Source organism: Macaca mulatta, chromosome 4, assembly GCF_049350105.2.
Source record: "Macaca mulatta isolate MMU2019108-1 chromosome 4, T2T-MMU8v2.0, whole genome shotgun sequence".
Classification (NCBI taxonomy): Eukaryota; Metazoa; Chordata; class Mammalia; order Primates; family Cercopithecidae; genus Macaca; species Macaca mulatta.
In genome coordinates this window covers 135,022,160-135,042,238 of record NC_133409.1, presented here as the reverse complement: position 1 = coordinate 135,042,238, position 20,079 = coordinate 135,022,160, and the positions used below count along the sequence as shown (strand labels likewise).

The following is a 20,079-nucleotide window of genomic DNA, read 5'->3' as shown; positions in this document are numbered from 1 at the left end:
CTGTAATCCCAGCACTCTGGGAGGCGGAGGGGGGGTGGATTGCTTGAGCCCGGGAGTTCTAGACCAGCCTGAGCAACATGGCAAAACTTTGTGTCTACAAAAAATATAAAAACTTAGCCAGGTGTGGTGGTGTGTGCCTGTGGTCTCAGCTACTCAGGAGGCTGAGGTAGGAGAATCAATTGAGCCTGGGTCAAAGCTGCAGTGAGCCGTCATTATGTTACTGCACTCTAGCCTGGGCAGCAGAGCAAGACCCTGTCTCAAGAGAAGAGGAGAGGAGAGAAGGGGAGGGGAAGGGAGAGACACCCAGCAAATTAAAGTGAAAACCTGCCTTGCACCACACCTGGGATTTTGTGGATGTAAATCATACCCATTAGCTGGGTTAGAGTTCAGCTGACTGGCAAATATGCATTTTCAAAGACCATAGCATCATTCCAGGTGCTGTAGGAAACAGACATGTTTGGCCAGGAATGGTGGCTCATGCCCCTAGTTCCAGTAATTTGGGAGGCTAAAGCAGGAAAATAGCTTGAGTCCAGGAGTTCAAGACCAGCCTGGGCGACATAACAAGACTCCGTCTCTACAAAATAATTTTTAAAAAGGTGTATTTGAAAACTGATCCTTACTCTGGAACAGTATATGTGCTTTACAGAAAAAAGATAATCACAAATGAAACAAGAGTGAGCAAAATCAAATGACATTCAATTATTACATTTTATGGCATACCCTGCAAGTGTTGTATGCTTTCAGTAAATATGGGAATTAATTTGAACAGTGTTTGTAGGCAATCCTGCTTAGTAAATTCCTTAGCCGCAACCTACCACTTCACTGTAGCAGCCAACTCCAAGCCTGGAGGCTTCTCTGCCAGGTCAGTTGGCCCTTCACTTTGGTATTAACCCTGAAGTCTTCAGACATTTATTCCTTACTAGCTTCCAGCTCCAATAAACAGAAAAGTATTAATAACTACCATGTACAAAGTACTTCCTGTGTTTAGAAGACACAGCAATCACTAAGAAGCCGGTATTCTCCAACAACACTTTTCTTTCATTTTTGGATGTGGGCTGCTACAGAAGGGAGACATGTAACCTGGGGCAAGGAACTCTCTTCCGTCAGCACAAATATTGCAAAGGGCTGACAGCTGAGGGTATCCGCACACAGCACTACCATCAGATAGAGGAGTAAGTCCTCCAGTATGGATGAGGGATGCAGGCAGTACATTACAGCATCCACTCTGGTCTCTCCTTTATACTGCCTGGATCCACTGTTTTAAGTTCTAGAAGCGTCTCCTCTAGGAGTCCAGCTGTGAGGTTGGAGGATGGTAAAGATTCTCCTAAGGGAAACATAAGAAGAAACGGTTTGTAGGACAAGCTGCAGCCTTGGCCCTTGCAGCCGTGGCCACTGCAGCTGGTTTCAGGGTTACAACTGATATCCATGATCTCATTCCTCTTCAATTACTGTATTGACTCCCCTTTCTCTTGTCTAGCATCTCTGCTGATTGTGGTGGCTTACCCAAGGCATATCCAGATCCTGGTTCCCAAGGAATCTCAGTCCCTGTTCCCCTGCTGCTGCATTTAACCATTTATCATCAACAATGAACAAGGGAGTATGAAGAATGAATTACTTGGGTGACAAACATTTTTCTCCCTGCCCATTGTGTAACAGAAGTGACACTTCCTCCAGATATTCAGCGTTAATTACCCCTGCTAGAATTGTGACTTGAATTACTATGTTAGGCCAACCCATTCTTGAATCAAGTTCAGACTTTTGCCTCATTCATTCGCTGATTGTTACAGAGGTGTAAGTTCAGAGGTTGCTATTTAGCCTTCCTCACTACAATAACTCTAATCCACAGGCCAAGGAACCAGTGTGAAGATTGTGCCTACTACCAAACGTATCTTCTCCAACTATACATTCAGGGACTGGAAAAAGGACTTCTGACTGAGTCTGTGGACCCAGTGGCACATTGAAATCCGTATGTGGGCAGAGATCCATTTAGTACCAGATGTCATATGCCCCTACTCTAACAGAGAGCCCATGTTGATGCTTTGAATCTCTGTGTATCAGTCAACTCAGACCCTGTGCCCAGTCTTGAAATCTTGGGATACTCCCTTTTTCACAGCATACAATTTCCTGAATAAATGCAGATTCCTTTGGGAAGTACTGAGGGAATCCTTAGCTGTTAACTCATTGTGGTGTTGCAGAATTCTTTCTCTTTGGGACCTGACCTCTCCTTCAGTGGGTTCTGGGTTTGAAACCTGGCTCAGATCTAGAACTGGGAGACAGCTTATGACTTTTTGTTGGAGCAACTGCCGTTAGCATTCTGATCATCTGCTCTTGATTTCTTTTGTCATGTCGATCGAGTGAGAGTAGTGACTTTGTTGCCTGCCCATCTATTTTGTTAGTAGCGATAAAGTGTTGTGCTAACCATCTCCATTGTTCTCTGTGGGTCAGATTCCCTGGCTATTCCTCTGTCCTTGACCCTCCTTATGGTAAGTTTTACCCACCTGGCTTCTACAGATGCAGTGGCACCACCTGCAGCTACTGTCATGACATCCTCCCATCACCATTGTTATCAGAGAGTGCAGCTCTGCAACGTCACATTCCTATGATCAGCCCCGACCTGTAGACAATAGCTACCTCTGACCTTGATGCAGGTGCCACTTCCATCCACATTTCTTAATGCTTTGACCAATGGTGTATCATATGGGACCTCTGTGGAGTATAGTCATCTGGTGGATTTTCCAGTCTTACATAATGTATCTATCACAGAGTGCCCACCTTTGAGTCTTTTCAGCCCTTCTACCATAGCTATGACAATAATGTGTTTCTACTTCACTTAATGTTTTTTTTCCATGCCTGTGGGAACCATTTAGTAGCATGTTCATGTCATCTGCAGGTGTCCTAGACAAAATATGAAATCTTGTATTCCGTAATTCTCCCCAATTGATAAATCTTCCATCATTCAGTTTTATATTCTGACATCCCTGATGCAGGACCTACAAAATCCAGTCTTATTTATAGTCTCCTGGCTCCCACAGGCACTTGCTGGTTGAATCCTATACTCCTAAAGCTCTGGAACCTTTCCCCCTTTATCTGGCCCAGCTCAGTCCTCAGCCAAGTCAGACTGTGATTTAACTCTAGTTATTGTCCTGGTGACCAGGAAAGTCAGGGACAGATTCCGAGAGGGACACATGTTTCCCTACAGGGGAGAGAACTCTGCACAATCTTCCAATGTGGGAAGAGCACTGGTGCTTAATGGGAAGGAATCAACCCCTTCTGGGAGCTCAGGGGCTATAGAGAAATCCTGGAATTTAAGCTTTTTTAACTGCAAACTCCAGCATTATCTCATGTGTCAGGGTCTTATTCCTTTCCAACCAAGGTGAGGATTTTAACATTGCAGATTTGCCCAAATTGAGATGTCAGCCTTCTTGGGAGTTCTGCTAATTTTCTTTTCTTTTCCTTTTTTTTTTTTTTTAGACAGATTCTCACTCTGTTGCCCAGGCTGGAGTGCAGTGGCGCGATCTCAGCTCACCGCAACCTCCACCTCCCAGGCTCAAGCGAATCTCCTGCCACAGCCTCCTGAGTAGCTGGGACAATAGGCATCCGCTACCATGCCCGGCTAATTTTTGTATTTTTAGTAGAGACATGGTTTCTCCATGTTGGCCAGGCTGATCTCAAACTCCTGACCTCAAGTGATCCTCCCACCCCAGCCTCCCAAAGTGCTAGGATTATAGGAGTGAGCTACTGCCTCCTCACCCTGTTAATCTTGTGATTAAATCATGGACCTCAAGTTCTCAGCCTTAGGCTATAGAAGATGAAAACTTCTTCTTTTTTTTTTTTTCCTTTTTTTTTTGAGATGGAGTCTTGCTCTGTGGCCCAGGCTGGAGTGCGATGGCACGATCTTGGCTCACTGCCACCTCTGCCTCCCAGGTTGAAGCAATTCTCCCACCTCAACCTCCCGAGTAGCTGGGACTATAGCCATGTGCCACCAGGCCTGGCTAATTTTTTTTTGTATTTTTAGTAGAGACAGGGTTTCACCACATTGGCCAGACTGCTCTCAAACTCCTGACCTCAAGTGATCCACCCGTCTTGTCCTCCCAAAGTACTGGGATTGCAGGCATGAGCCACTGTGCCCGGCCAGGAGCTTCTATATAAACTACCAAGGAAGTTCTCTGGCTTTCAAACTTAGCCTTTAATTGCTGCTTAATCCCTCATAGCTTTTCATTATTTAGTTCCTAAACTGTCCATTGTGCTTAGCAACAGCCACCCACTTCCACTTAGAGTTACTTTTCCCCCTACAAACCCCTGATGCATGGCACCTGCTGGAGCATTCTCTTCTTTCTGGAATATCTTTCCAGTTCATCTCCAGTACGAGTGTTAATAAGTGCACTACTACCTCGTGCCAGGTGCTATCTGATGGTTGGTAAGGTCATCATTGCCAATGAGCAGTGAGTGAGCCAGCTCCGAAAATCCCATTTTAGCATCTGGTTTCTCAAACTACTCCTGGCACCGACTGTCACAGGCTGGGTTCCTAGGAAGCAAACTTAGTGATAGAAAGTCATACACAGGAAATGTGTTACAGATTGTTCTGGTGGTTAATATCTGTGGAAGAGGAGAAGAAGCAGGGCTGGGTAGAGAAAGAAGTTGGACTGTATTGCAGGTTCAACAAAGCTTCAGGGGACTCCTTGGGAAGCTCTGAATGTGGGATGGTCAAACACAATTGTGCAGAATCTGGCCAGCCTTTTCACCTTTTTACCACTAGTCACTGGATACAGGCTGACCTAGGAAGGGGGTCTTGAATTTGGGTGAGGTGACCCTCTTTAAATAATTCTGAAGAGGATTGACAGATGAAGGCTCTGTGGACAATATTCTCTGCAGCCGGGGGAATAGAGTCTTTTGGTGCTAGTTGGGGACCTAGGTGGCCCATCTCAGCAACCACTACAGCTTCTCTATTGTATAAGGACATGGGATGATTAACACAGGCAAGAAACTGAGGACTAACTTTATTCTTCTTTTAGTAGTTTTTAAATTAACATATAATAATTATAGATACGTATGGGTACATTGTGATGTCTCTCTATATAATGTATAGTGATCAGATCAGGATAATTACCATATCCATCATCTCGAACACTTGTAATTTCTTGTTTTGGGAATATTCCATAAAAGCACCAACTTTAGACAGCTCACCCTGGAAGGCTGTGTGCCCACGAAAGGAGAGTTTGGTTCAGAGAAGTTGTGTGGGCTAAATAGAAGGCAGGTCACTGAATCAGAGAGAGGTCAAGGCTAGATGTGGGGAGAGCACTGCATGGAGGCTCAGGAGACAGAGACTGGGGCCTTTCCTTTCTCAACTACTAAAGACGGGGAAAGTTGATTTACCTCTCTGACCCTCTGTTTCCTCTTCTGAAAATGAACGTGATGGATCAGTGGTTGCTTGTGTCTAGAATACACAAAGGTTTCTCAAAACTCAACAATTAAATGAAAAATTCAAAAATTAGAAAAGGGGCAAAAGGCAAGCAGACATTTCACCAAAGAGGATATTCTGATGGCAAATAAGTACACAAAACGTCAAAGTTCAACGTCATTAGCCATGACAAAAATGCAAAATAAAACTACAGTGAGATATCACTACACAACTATCAGAATAGCTACATTTAAAACAAAATAGTGATAACACCAAATGCTGGTAAGGATGTGAGGAAACTGTATCATCCATATATTACTAGTGAAAATGTTTTGGTTCAGCCACTCTAAAACCAGTTTGGCAATTTATTTAAAAACTAAACATACGCTTACCATATGACCCAGCAAATGTACTCATCGGCATTTATCCCAGAGAAATGAAAACTTATTTTCACACAAGAAACTGAACATGAATGTTCATAGCAGATTTATTTGTATGACCAAAAACTGGAACAAACCAAATGTCCTAAGTGAATGGCTAAAGAAACTGTGATACATCCATACCATGGCACACTACTCTGCAAGACAAGGAGAAAAAACTGCTGATAATGCAATAACTTAAGTGGTTCAAAAAGAAGTCATGCTGAATGAGAAGAGCCAATCTCAGAGCTGTATATACCGTTTGATTTAATTTATACAACATTCTTAAAATGATAAAATGGTAGCTATGGAGATCTGATTGTTGGCGGCCAGACACTGGGAGTGGGAAGCAGAAGGAGCGAGGTGTCTGTAGCTCTGAAAGGGTAACATGAGGGACTCTTCTGATGTAACTGTTATATATTTTACTGTGGTGGTGATCTCATGAATCTACACATATGACAAAATTACATGGAAGTAGATACACACACACACACACAGAGTACATGTAAAACTGATGAAATCTGAATAATATTGGTAGATTCTATCAATGTCAATTTCCTGGTTGTGCTATTGTACTACAATTATGCAAGCTGTTGCCAATTGGGAGAAACTGGGCAAAGAGTATATGTATTATTTCTTACAATTGCATGTGAATCTATCATTATCTCAAAATAAAGTTAAAATGTTATCAGAGGTGGCTTTAGGATTGCATTAATTGATCGTCAATCAGGAAAGTGATCATCACCCTCCGATTCGAACAGTTGAGAGGTTCATTGGGAAGAGAGTCATTTAGCCAATTGTATATTAATTCATTCAACAAATATATAGTAATTACCTATTACGTGCCAGGCACTGTGGAAGAGGCAAAGAATACAACAATAAATAGGACAGATGTGATTTTTCCCTAATGGAACTTACAGCATAGAGAGAAAGCCAGACATTAAACAGATAATTACGTAAGTAATAAACTCAAAATTACTGCGTAATTACTGGTTTGGGTACAATGGGAAGCTTGACCATATATATGGGGCTACGGAAGGCTTCCCTGAGGAAATGGGGTTTAAGATGAAACCAATGGAAGTACAATTACTTAAAGGTAGAAGAGGAGAGGCCAGGCGCAGTGGCTCGTGCCTGTAATCCCAGCACTTTGGACGGCCAAGGCAGGTGGCTCACGAGGTCAAGAGATCAAGACCATCCTGGCCAACATGGTGAAACCCCGTCTCTACTAAAAATACAAAAATTAGCAAGGCGTGGTGGTGCACACCTGTAATTCCAGCTACTAGGGAGGCTGAGGCAGGACAATGGCTTGAACCCAGGAGGCGGAGATTGCAGTGAGCTGAGATCGTGCCATTGCACTCCAGCCTGGGTGACAGAGCGAGATTTTGTCTCAAAAAAAAAAAAAAAAAAGAGGAGGTAGCTCCAGGAGAAGGAAATAGACTAGAGCCATGAGAGCAAAGGGGCTGTGTGGGGATAGTTCAGGGACCCAAAGTGAGTCTAGAAAGGCAGGCAGGCAGAAACTGGATCATGTGGGTCCTCCAGGGACAAGAGCAATGGGAAGATACGGAAGGTTTTAGGCAGAGGGAGAGGTGATTGCAGCTGTATGAGAAATGTAAGCTATTTCAGGAACTTTGCGATTACAATAGAAATTCAGTACTGGAATAGACTATCAACAGAGCTTGGGGGAGCATTGTCCTCAAATAAATCGAGTTGACTGCTAAGGAAGATAAATAACCTCACATGGGAAAGCGTGCAGAAGAGAGCTGCAGGGCTTTGTAAATTAGGTCAGAGTGAGGGAATTGGACAATGCAAGCATATCAGGCCTGATATCACGCCTTTAAAGTAAGAAAGAAAAAGTAGACATTGTGCTCTTTTTGCCACAAGCTGGAAGTTTACTTTGCAAAGCTATAGTACCGTTTTCCCATTGTTTCTTAGGCTCACTACCATGCAGGGTGATAGGGCAATATTTCAAAAGGGAAGGAATGGTTATGACAGCCAAAAGAACATGCCCACAAACTTCTGCAAAGAGTTTTTTTTAATTTTTTTTTTCTGAGACAGGGTCTCACTCTATCACCCAGGCTGGAGTGCAAGTGTGCAGTCTCAGCTAACTGCAACCTCTGCCTCCTGGGCTCAAGTGATCCTCCCGCCTCCACCTCTCGAGTGGCTTGGACTGAAGGTGCGCATCACCACACCGGGCTAAGTTTTTGCATTTTTGGTAGAGACAAGGTTTTGTCATGTTCCTCAGGCTGGTCTCAAACTCCTGAACTCAGATGATCCACCTGCCTTGGCTTCCCAAAGTGCAGGGATTATAGGCGTGAGCCATCGTGGCTGGCTGCAAAGACTTTTTCAGAGACTTCTCCACCCACATCCATGGATGATTATTTTCCTAGAGCAACACCTGTGTCCAATAGGTGGGCAACTTGTGGGGAAGAGAATAAGGAAGAAGATGATCTTAATTTTCAACAAATTCTCAAGAAATTTTTCCTTTTCCTATACGGTTTCCCCAACCTCAGGCTAAACTCTGTGTGAGTCCCTTTGTTCTGTTTCAAAATTGCTGTTGCTTAAGAACAAATAGTTACAATGCTGGAGTGGGGAAGCTTGTAAAATCTGTTGTCACAGTGGTCAGTGGTGATAATTTCTAAGTACAGTTTCATTGTATTTAATTATTGATAATTACATTAATGGTTATTGAGAGCTACATGCCATGCTAAGTGTATATTGTCTTATACATGTAATTTATAGAAAAGTATGAGTGCAAATGTTTATTGAAAAAGTGACTGAACAATAAATAAAACACTAAGATAAAAGTGATTAAACTACAATAATTCTCATTAGGTAACCGGAAACTGACGACAGAATTAGGGAGTGAATGAAAATGAGTCCTACTAAGTTAAAGAACCCTAATTTGGCGCACATCTACCAGAGAATACACCTAGCTGAAGGAAAAACAGACAATAATAATCACTTAATTACCCACATTGAGAAATCTCTAAATTGGCTTGGAATTTTGTAAAGCTCAAGTACGTCCCGGTTACTAATTGATTTGAAAGGATTATCAAGGAAAAGTTAAGCAAATTAGCAGAGACACCTGAGTAAGCTTAGCTATTGTGTAAAAGAACAAGGAATCATTTTGATTGCATTTGATGGGAATCGCTAATGAAAATCCCTTTTAATAAGTATGAACAGAGCTAGACACTGAAGGGACTATGGAAATTGTGACCTCGATGTGTAGGAGAGGATGTGTGTATATATGAATAAAATACTGTGAGAATTGAAACTTCCACATTTACTAGTACTTCAAACAAGCCTTTAACCCTAATATTTTATTTGGTCTTCTTTGATATTCCTCTTAACTGAATATCAACTCCTTTCTTTCCCTTCACTGAACCTAGGCTTAGAAGTTAGAGAAAAGTCTGAGAATCTATTGAATGGCAGAGATCAACATACAGTAACCAGCAACACCCAGCATGTTGGTTGTTCTATCAGCCTGATTCCCTAAGCCAAGGCCCACTGTTGACTCATAGTTGGCATACAATTTGAGGAAGGAAAAAGCCTTTGTGGCAGCAACTCACTGAGAGTTTATAGTTGCTTGTTATTGCAGAATAAATCTAGAGCATAGGGCCCAGCTCTCACTAGGAGCTCAATAAATGTTTTATTTTGTTTTCTTGAATCAGGCTCACAGAATTGGAACATTCATAATCCTTGGTTCATGAAACAGCATCAGCAGTAATCCATGCATGACCCTCTTTCATTTTATTTATTCTTTTGAATTTAATTATTTTTATAATGAGCATCTATGAGCCTATCACCCAGCGCAAGAATGAGAACATTGTCAGTAAATTCATCTCTGTGTGCTCTTTCTTTACCCCAACCTCCCTGCACTGATAATTTGAATTTACTTCTTTTTTAATTTTGAATTTTCTTTTTCTCATTTCATTGCTTAAAAAAAATCAGTTTATACATATATATATAAATGCCTAACCAATTTATTGTTTTGGCTTCCAAACTTTGTTAAAAGGTTATTTTACTGTCTATATTTTCCTGGAACTTGCTTTTTTCATTATTCAATCTTATTCATTCATGTTCTTATCCATAGCAGTAATTCTTTAATTTTCTTCACTGTATAATATTGTTTTGCATGAATATCCCAATTGTCTCTGGCTTTTTGCTATTATGAATTATGTTGCTATAACCATTCTTGCATATGTCTACTAGCATACATCTCTAAGAATAATAAGATAAATACAAAGGAAGGGACAATTAGATATCTTTCGTTATAAAATTATTTGAAATATCAAAAATTTAAAAATCTACCAAGATTACGTGTTGGAATGGTAAGTAGCAATGAGATCTTGTATACACATTGCTGGTAGGAATGTAAGTATAAGCACCATTTAAAACAATTTGGCATTATTTTTAAAGTTGAACACTGGTAAATCCTATAGCAAATCTCCATAAATGTTGAATGAACAAATGAATGAGTAATCACCCAGCAATTTAGTCAAAGATATTTTCTATCTTTTGTCCCTGACAAGTTTCCTGGTGATTTTTCCATATTCATGGATTTTGCTTCCTGGCCCACCACGTTCTTCTCTGCCATCATTTAGATTGACATCAATTCCCAAGTGAATGACCCATGCTAGACTTCTCTTGACATGACAACAGTTACGAGGACCAAATAAGCTAATAAATATAAAGTGCTTATAGCAGTGTCTAGCACAGAGTAAGTGCTATATAAATGTTTATTATTATCATATTTCCTTCAGAGCTCTTATAGGAATTGTGACTACGGTCTGTTACATAATTTAGATGTTGTTGGTTCTTGGCCAAATGTTGTATTTGTATGCTCCTTTCTATTTCTTTCATTTTGAGTTTGGGGCCCAAATATTTGTTTTCCTTTGTTTTGCAGATTTTCCCTTGGGTGTCACCCCACAATGAGTTCTGGGTCTGGTCAAATCACGCATTATTCAAGTAAGTCACAACTCCCTTCCTTTGGGAGAATTGTTTTACCCAAATGTTGCCTGCCCTCGGTCATTACAATACCTAACAGAGGTCTGAACTTCATCTCTGCCTGTGTCTGCTTGAGAGCTCCCTTTGGAGCTCTGACTTCATTAATTGTCTCTGCCTGTTGCCTCTTACTCATTTCTACTTCCCCATTCAATCACACTGTCACCTTGAAACTTACCAACCAATGCTTGAAATAGCCGATGCTGATCTTCTTGTTCTTCCTCTCTCCAAAGTATCCAGAATATATCTCCCACCTAGTGCATCTGTCCCAGTCATCAAAGGCAGGTTCTGCCATTGATTTTATTATTGATTCCTTGTCTATAACTTTCAGAGAACTGCTAGAAACTTTCCTTCTGGGTCAGAATCAAACATGCATTAGGCATTGCTATTTTGAGATTTAAAGCACATGCTATTGGCTCTGGCTTCACCATCTATTCCATCTAAGCCAGGAAGGACTTGGAGGGTGTAGCTGGGATTTAATGAAGTGGTTACCATACTAATCTTGTGAGCCATGGAGTACAATATTTCATTTTTGTCTCCACCAGGCAGAGGTCATCAAAACAAGTCAACTACCAAGGTCTGGGAGAGGATTGTGTTCTGGGCAGCCCGGATACATTGTTTACAGGCTTCTGGGAAAGGGCTTGGAATGGGACATGTGTCTCACAATAGCACCTGGAAACGTGGTTTACTCAGTCGGTAACTATGGGCATGAACTGGTCTAGGTTAAGAAGAGGATAGAAAAAATAGGTGGATTAATAAAAAGAGTGCCAGATCTGAATCAGATAACAAGTGGAAGAGGGGTTAACACTAGATCATGCACGCCTTCGAGTCATTGAATTTCAGAACCGAAAGCGACCTCAGAACCTGTCTAATTTAACCAGCTCGTTTTACAGGTAGGGAAGCTCAGATCATAGAAATGAATAGAGTTGCCCAAGGTCAGAGAGCTGTCAGCTGGATGGAAAACTCTTTCCACACCAAGGTGTCTTCTTTCCACTTCCTGTACTATAAGGTGGTAGGGGCGGGGGGAGTAGGAAATAAGCTAAATGGCTACAAATAGGAAGGAAGTAAGGAAAACATTTGGTTTATGTCAAGCAGTTTATCATAACATGAAAAAATGCTTGCTATCTTAAGGGTTAAAAATAATGCGGAAATGTAGTGTAATAAGGTAAGAATAAAACTAAATTAACCAAAGGTTATTTTTGGTCCCTTGGCCAAAAACTATTACAATTTTACCTTGGTTTTTAACCATGGATGGAGGTTTTCTCTGGTCCAGAGAATTATAGGTATTTTTACTCTTCTATTCTTCTGTATTTCCATTATAATCACATATTTCTTTCAGAATGATTAAAATACATATGGTTTACCCTTTGACCTAGCCTTATTGGTCCCCATCAAATTGAGCAGAAAAAAACAGTAAATTAGATAATCCATCATCCCATTTTATGATATGCAGGACTCGGCAAACTTCTTTTAGTTGCTATTCTTAGCAGAGAATCCATTTTAACCTTCTGCTTCACACAGAGTCTCAGGTACCCTCTTTACTCTCCATTTTCAAAGTACTAATATAGAGTGAGCTAGAGGATGGAGCAAACCCGCTATGGGATCTAAACATTGTCCTACCATAATAAAAAGCAGAACTTCCCACCACTTCTAGATGCAGATAAAAATTCTCCCTGCTCAGCTTCTATCTGCCCTCAACCAGGTGAAGATAAACAGAGGCCAGTCATAAATGAAGTTGCTAAATCTTCCAACTTAGTCTCTGAACCTCAGTACAGGCCAAGATGCCTTCTCCAACCTTTTTAACTTTCATCCAACCCCACCCTCTGTTCCAGGACAACAGGTGATCACCTAAGTTTTCAGAAATACTGCTTTTTAAAATAATCTTGAATGTCATCTACTGTTTTTATTTTTATTAACATAGCTAGAAACTTTAGAATATACAGAAAAGCAGAAGGAAGAAACTAAAAGTCATTCAAAATTTCACCATCCCAAAATGACCTCTTTTAATATTTTTTGCATATTTCCTGGCAGTCCTTTTATTATTTTTTGCACACACATAATATAGAAAACTGAGATCATATTGTACATACTCTTCATATACACTGTAAATTTTACAGATCATTAAATATTATTCCATAGCACATTTAATGCCTGAATAATAATCATTTGGAAGTACAGTAATTTATCAAGCCAATCTTTTAGGGTTGCACAATCAGGCTGTATTCCATTTTTCAACATGCTGTACCACACTGCTGTCAACATCCTTGAATAGAAACCTTCACTCATATCATTGTTTTCCCTGATTTGCTATCAAAGTCAATATTTAATATGTTTAATTCCCCTGTCCCCCAGGTGTTGGAAAAATGTCCCTATTTTGTCTACAGAAATTCTACCTCTGATTAGGAAGTTTCTACCTATACTTAGACGTGTCTATATAATGTATATTATGTATTAAGAGACATAGAATTAATGCTCATTACTTATAGTAGTTATGGTCTAAAATGTTGCCATGAAGATTGAATTAGTGAATACCAAACCATTGCTCCTAGGGGAAATACAGGATTAGGTTCCTGCAAGCCTATGATCACAAGATTTTCATCACTCAATCAATGCATAACCTTGTTTTATGTTTTTCTGTTTAAAACACTATATTTAAAATATAATACTGATTCATTAACATTGAACTCAATCACCAATGGCACTATAATTCAGGCCTGGATAAAGCTTATCTGGCCTGGCGAGTTGGCTCACGTCTGTAATCCCGGCACTTGGGGAGGCCGAGGGGGGCAGATCACGAGGTCAGGAGATTGAGATCATCCTGGCTAACACAGTGAAACCCCGTCTCTACTAAAAAAAAAAAAAAAAAAAAAATTAGCCGGGCGTGGTGGCGGACGCCTATAGTCCCAACTACTAGGGAGGCTGAGGCAGGAGAATTTCGTGAACCCAGGAGGTGGAGCTTGCAGTGAGCCGAGATAGCTCCACTGCACTCCAGCCTGGGTGACAGGGTGAAACTCCATCTCAAAAAAAAAAAAAGGCTTATCTAATCTAATGCATATCTTTCCTCCATTGCAGCCTTCCTGTTCTTTAGGAAATCAAACAGAACTTCAGCAGTATGCATTGAGACCATTTTAAACAGTGAAATCACCAATATAAAGCACAAATATTTGAAAACATTACCTTAAAAAGACCACAAAAAGGAAACCTGTTAACAGTATAATAACTGAAACAAGAAGGCAGAGCATCACCCTGTTTGACCCCAGCTGGGAACACATCTATCAGATGACTCAAATGTTTTCTTGCTCTGTGCATGTCTGCAAATGACCATGAAAGCCACCTATACTGATTTTGGAGTTACAAATAAATTTTAGCAAGTAAAAAATTTGCAAATACATACAGAATCCACAAGTAATGAGGGTCAACTGTATTTTGTTTTCACATATTTATTCACACTTCATTATATGTGGCTTATAAATATAAATAATTATATGCTGCTTATCTGCATTAACTTTTACACTCATGTATAAGATTTCAACTGAGACTTGGTTAATTCTTCCTCTTCATTTGTTTTCTGCAATTGTGCCTAAAAGGTGATCAGCACAGGACAAGCATTCAGAATAAACCTTTCATGGTGTGCCACATTGTGCTTCAAATGTATTATCTTTAATAATAAATCTATCCTGCTTGATATATAAGATCACATAAATGCACCAAGATGCCAAGAAACTGAAGGACTTGCAACATCAGTCATGGCTGGTTCCATACCTGACAGCCATTCTTTCTTTGCTGACAGAACCCTGATTTTGTGTTAGCAGCATTGTGCTCAAACCCACTGGGTGAATTGTGAATTATCAATGCTAATCATGGCAATCCATATTCTTTAGCCAGTGAGTCTCCTGGAGATCTAACCAATGAGAAGTAAAGAGACATCTGCTGGAAACTCTGGCAAAGTTTCTTCTACCTGATAAAAGATATGTGGAGAAAACCCTCTTTGGCATTGCCTCTTTCTCTCTCCTTTCTTCCTTCCTGCTTTTAGAAGCTGTCATGTGAGGACCTAATGCCTAGAGTAGTTGATGCCATGTTGTGTTTAAGAGGAGGGAATGAAGAAAATTGCAAAGATGCCAAGCTTGTACTCTGATATCACTGAGGTGTTTCACGTAATTTGTACCAATTAGCTCCAGACTTTGTGTTAGATGAGACAATTAAATGTTCATTTATGGCTAAAGCAACTGCTGGTTGGGGTTTCTGTGACTTGCAACCCAAAGATATTCCTAATCAATGCCATTGGCTGACGTCATCATATTATTAGCAGAGCTGGGCTTGAATGCAATCTATCTGGCTCCAAAGTCCCTTCTTCTTTTTTCCTTAATTTTGGATTTTTTTGGAGAAAGGGTCTTACTCTGTTGCCCAGGCTGGAGTGCAGTGGCACAATCTTGGCTCACTGCAAACTCCATCTCCCAGCTCAAGCAACCCTCCCACGTCACCCTCCGGAGTAGCTAGGACTGCAGGTATGTGCCACCATGCCCAGCTAATTTTTTTTTTTTTTTTTTTTTTTAGTAGAAACAAAATTTCACCATGTCATCCAGGTTGGTCTCGAACTCCTGAGCGCAAGCAATCCGCCCACCTAGCCTCTCAAAAGTGCTGAGATTACAGGCATGAGCCACCCTACTCAGTCATCCCAAAGTTCCTCTTTCTGTTATAACGTGCTAGTTTCCTTCCTCTCTAAATAATGAGTGATCAATTCTCTTAAAATACTTTTAAGTTTTTGAAGGGGAGAACCTAGGTCCTGTGTAATACCACCTTGTTTCTATAAGACTATTAAGATCATTTTTAATTTTTCTCTGGTCTTCCTGACTACTAAGCATATTACCTTATTTAGTACCATTATCAAATTTAGTTAATGCCATTTTTACTTTTCTCCAGTTATTCATAAAGATAGAGAACAGAATTTTCTCCAAGTCAGCCTCAAAGGAATACCATTTGAGTTTGAACTTCCCTTCTCCCCATCCTTGCACCCCCAGCATGCCTTCCTCTGAGCTGCCTGTCCATCTGGGTAGCCCTAATACTAGTGATTCTTGCTACCTACTCTGCTGCAGCTGGCAGTGACCAGAGGGCCTGCATGTTCTCTTTTTGCTTCACGAACCTCTAAAGAGTACTCAGTCTGGAAACTGCTCCATCTATTCTACTAGTTGGCTTAATTTTACCAATCACCTTAAATATCACACAGCAAGTTAAGACATTTTGCTGCTTATACAACCTGAATTCCTAGAGTAAAAAAATAAGGTTAGTACTAACTGCAGTAAGCTTTTAATATCCCATACGATATATCATCCTTCCTAAGGAAAGACTTGACTGCTAAGCCACATGATTATGATGTTATCACTTTCAGAAAAATAAGGGTAGAGAAGGCCCTCCAAAATGGTGTTTCATTCCAAGTTAATAGGTTTCTTGATCCCAAACCACAGAAATGGACCTTGATAAACTTAAGCAAAAAAGAAGTTCCGTAATAAGTCCTGGATAACTCACAGAATAAAATATAGTATTGAACACTCAGAAGGATGGGAAGGGAACAGCTTTGGGAATCTTGGTAACCGGGACTAATCCATAGGCCCTGCTGGTCACTACTATTGGAATGACACAAAGCCAGAAGGATCATTGATTCTAAGCAGATCACATGGAACAGGGAAAGGAGAGTTTCCCCAAGAAAAGTGGGGCTCTTTTCAAAAGATAGAGGGAGGAATACTCAGTGCACTAGTGTACGTGAGTGTGCATGTGTGGGTTGAGAGTGAAGAGAGGAAAAATCCATTGACTGAAACTCTTTTTGTTGCAGACTAAAAGGAATCACAGGAGCAGAGTTGGCATCTAAATGAAGGCAACAAGGAGACCACAGAAAGGTGTTATTTCCCAGACTTTACCAGCTACTGGCTATCATAAACCATCTAAAAAACTGATTTCAAAGTTAGGAAGTTTTGTCATTTGGAGAGTGCTAGAGTTCCTGGAGAATGGGAGATGAGGTTACATAAAACTGAAATGTACCTAGAATACTGACCACAATAAGCTTGAAATTTCCCCCAAGGAAGTCCATGAGCTGTAAGCTTCTCCAGATCTGGTACTGACATGCACAATTTGGCCATGCCCAGCCTGGCAGGCATCAGGGCAGCCTCAGAACCTACTCCCTAGTATCCTATGATGATTCCCTCCAGCAAAATGCACTTGACTCACGTCTTCTGCATTGGGGAGCTCAAATTCCCTCTGTAGGGGAGATGGAGGCCTTGTCAGACTATCCATATAGCTTAACTTCTTAGTCAGTGCTGGAGAGAAGGTTTTATGTTACAAAGGGTAATGAAACTTAGCCTGAGGGCCCAGAATGGTACTACAGTGTACATTTTGTTATTGGGTAGCTTCTTTAGCTTTGCATAATCAGAACTTTCCCCCTTTCTTCATGTAACTGTTTAAAGCAGAAATCAGAGTCCCTGGCTCCTAAGTTAATGGCAAGGAGGGGAAATGGAGGCAGTGAGGAACACTACCTGAACCTTTATGTGGCAATAGTCATTGTTGTAACTTCCCGCCCTGGTCACCAACATTTCTGCAAGTGACACAACCATCCGTCCGTTAAGACTGGCTATATCATTTGTAGAAACCAGTGCAACATGAAAATGTGGCACTTCTTATTCAAAACTTATTATGAATTTCAAGACTGCAACAGCAGAACATAAAATTAACTGTGGACCACCCTGAGTTCAGGGCCTAAGTAAATACATAGGTTTCATTCCCATGAAGCCAGCCCTGTGACCATTACTTCCAGCTCACTCATCATTAAATTTCCAGCATTTAAACTATTTATGGAACTGAAGAGTTATTCTTTTCTCTCTTTCCAATCTCTCCCAGAGCTGTCTCTATTCACAACTTTCATATGGAGTTATCAAAGTAAAGAGAATGTAGTAAAGAGAAGAAAATGCTTCTATTAGTCAGGGTTCTCCAGAGAAACAGAACTAACAGGAGGTACATGTATATGAAGAGTTATACTAAAGTCATTGGCTCATATGGTTATGGAGACTGAAAACTCCCACAATCTACAGTCAACAAGTTGTAAACCCAGGAGAGTCAATGGTATTGTTTTGGCTCAAGTCTAAAGGCTTGAGAACCAGGAGAGTTGGTGGGAGAAGTTCCAGTCCAAGTCCTAGTCCAAGAACCACGTCTAGACTGAAGGCTGGAGAAGATCAATGTCCCAGCTCAAAGACAGTCAGGCAAGGAGAGCAAAGTTTTCCTTATTCCATCTTTTTGTTCTATTCAAGCCTTCAATGGGTGGGATGAAGTCCACCCACCTTGGTGAGGGCAATCTGCTTCCCTCAGTCTACTGATTCAAATGTTACCCTCATCCAGAAACACCCTCACAGACACACATCCAGAATAACATGTAATTAAATATATGGGCATCCCATTACTCAGTCAAGTTGATGCATAATATTAACCATCATAATGGTTTTCTCTCTTTCCTCTGCCCATCACTAGAATTCCCATGGTCGTTTTATTCCCTCCAATGCAAGAGGAAAACTAGGCCTGGCTTTCAAGATAACAAAGAAGCCTAGGAATAAAATCTGCCTATGCACACTGGCCTCCAACCAGTCCTCCTCACTCAGAAGTTGGCAGGTTGATTCATTGTCTATACTCCACCAGAAACTTCCTCCTATCCTGTGCTGGGCATCAACCCCTCATGATTCAGGGTTGTGTTTTCTTGGCTTCCCTGAGCCTAACTACTTGGTACAGCTAATCCAGCAGAAAACCTCAGCAGACCATTCTATACTTCTTCACACCCAGTGTGTAACTATTTCCATAGAAACTTCCTGATAACAAAACTAAACTACTTTTTCTTTTTTTGGTCATTTCATCCTTTTGTGATACTGGGGCTAGAGCTAACATGTCAAATAGGAAGAGCAAGGGTAGGTCACTGGAGACATTTGGGAGCAAATAGGGAGTCAGGACTTGCCTGTACTTGCTAGAGGGGCAGGGTTGCTTCCACCAACATATCTCGGCTGTATCTGCTTGGTGGGGAGGAAAGAGTTTGGTTTTGGGGTAACCGCTGCCTAAATCATTGCTAACTTACTCTGTGGCTTTGGACACATTCCTTAGTACTTCTATCTGGGCCTCAGTTTCACCATCTGCAAAACAGGGAGGCTGGTATCTATGCTGTGAAATTGCTTTGAAGATCATAGATAAATGCATGAAACACCTGGCACGAAATAGAGCCTAAGGAAATAGTTACTCACAGTCCATCTCCTTGTTCTACAACTAGATCTTGCTGATTCATTCTAAAGAACAAGAGAGAGATGAGATAAGCACATACCCTCAGGGAGGCCTTGAACAGACCAGACGTGTCTTCCATCTTCAAAAGAGGACGCTTGGGCTTGGTTAGCGTCTTGCTTTCCTTTCCCCAAATCACTTCCCCTCTTGGTTTCCTGCAACTCATACCATTCTGGGGCAATCACTGAAGCTGCTGACAGCGAGCCCCGCTCCTTCACTCTTTCCAGGGCAAACATGTCAGCACTTCGTGCTCAGAAACAGAGTTTGCGGGCCCTACTGACATGGCCAAAGGTCACAAAGAAGCACTTGGCTTTGTTTCACATTTGGCAATCAGAGGGTAGCTGGAGATGTTTAGCTGAGATATATAATTCAGGTAAAAAAAAAAAAATCCCCTTTCCCCTTTCTCCATTTACAGAATGCCATCCACAATTGCTTAATAATTACATACATGGTCCAGTATCCTTCTGCCCCAGACCTCTGCACTGAAGGTCACACATGTGTTAAACTCTCAAGGCTTGTGGGCAGCTAAGATTTATTTCCCATACCCCATACATAAAGGTTAAGTAGGCAATGCCTCTGGGTTCCAAGGCTCCTCTGGGGTCACTTGAGGTGTCCATCTGGCTATATTTAATAGGGACAAAAAACTGGCCTCCTTTCAGTTACCAGGCCCAAGACTGTGTCCTACTGAGGCTTCCCTGGCCTCCCTTACTCAATCCCTCAGACCTCGTGCTCTGCAGTGGTCGACCTGCATGGCTCCCCACTGCATTTCAACCTCAGGCTGGCCAAAGGCCTCCTGTGTGGGGTGCAACTGCAGCAGAGTTGGCAGAGGCTTTCTGTACAGGGCCTGATAATTAATATTTTAGGCTTTACGACCCAAGAGGCAAAGTCAAAGATATCATTTGTGTATTAACATAACACTTTAGGCTGGGCATGGTGGTTCACAGTTGCAGTCCCAGTACT

General features: G+C 41.2%; 1 long non-coding RNA gene across 1 annotated transcript in view; it reads right to left on the bottom strand.

The window, feature by feature from the left end:
- LOC144340344 (uncharacterized) overlaps nt 1–19,564 on the bottom strand; it is a 42,733-nt gene extending 23,169 nt beyond the window's left edge. The window contains exon 1 of the long non-coding RNA XR_013416361.1: nt 19,163–19,564. This is a non-coding gene — a long non-coding RNA (uncharacterized LOC144340344). The remainder of the gene's footprint in view (nt 1–19,162) is intronic.
- Between the last annotated feature and the right edge of the window lie 515 nt (nt 19,565–20,079).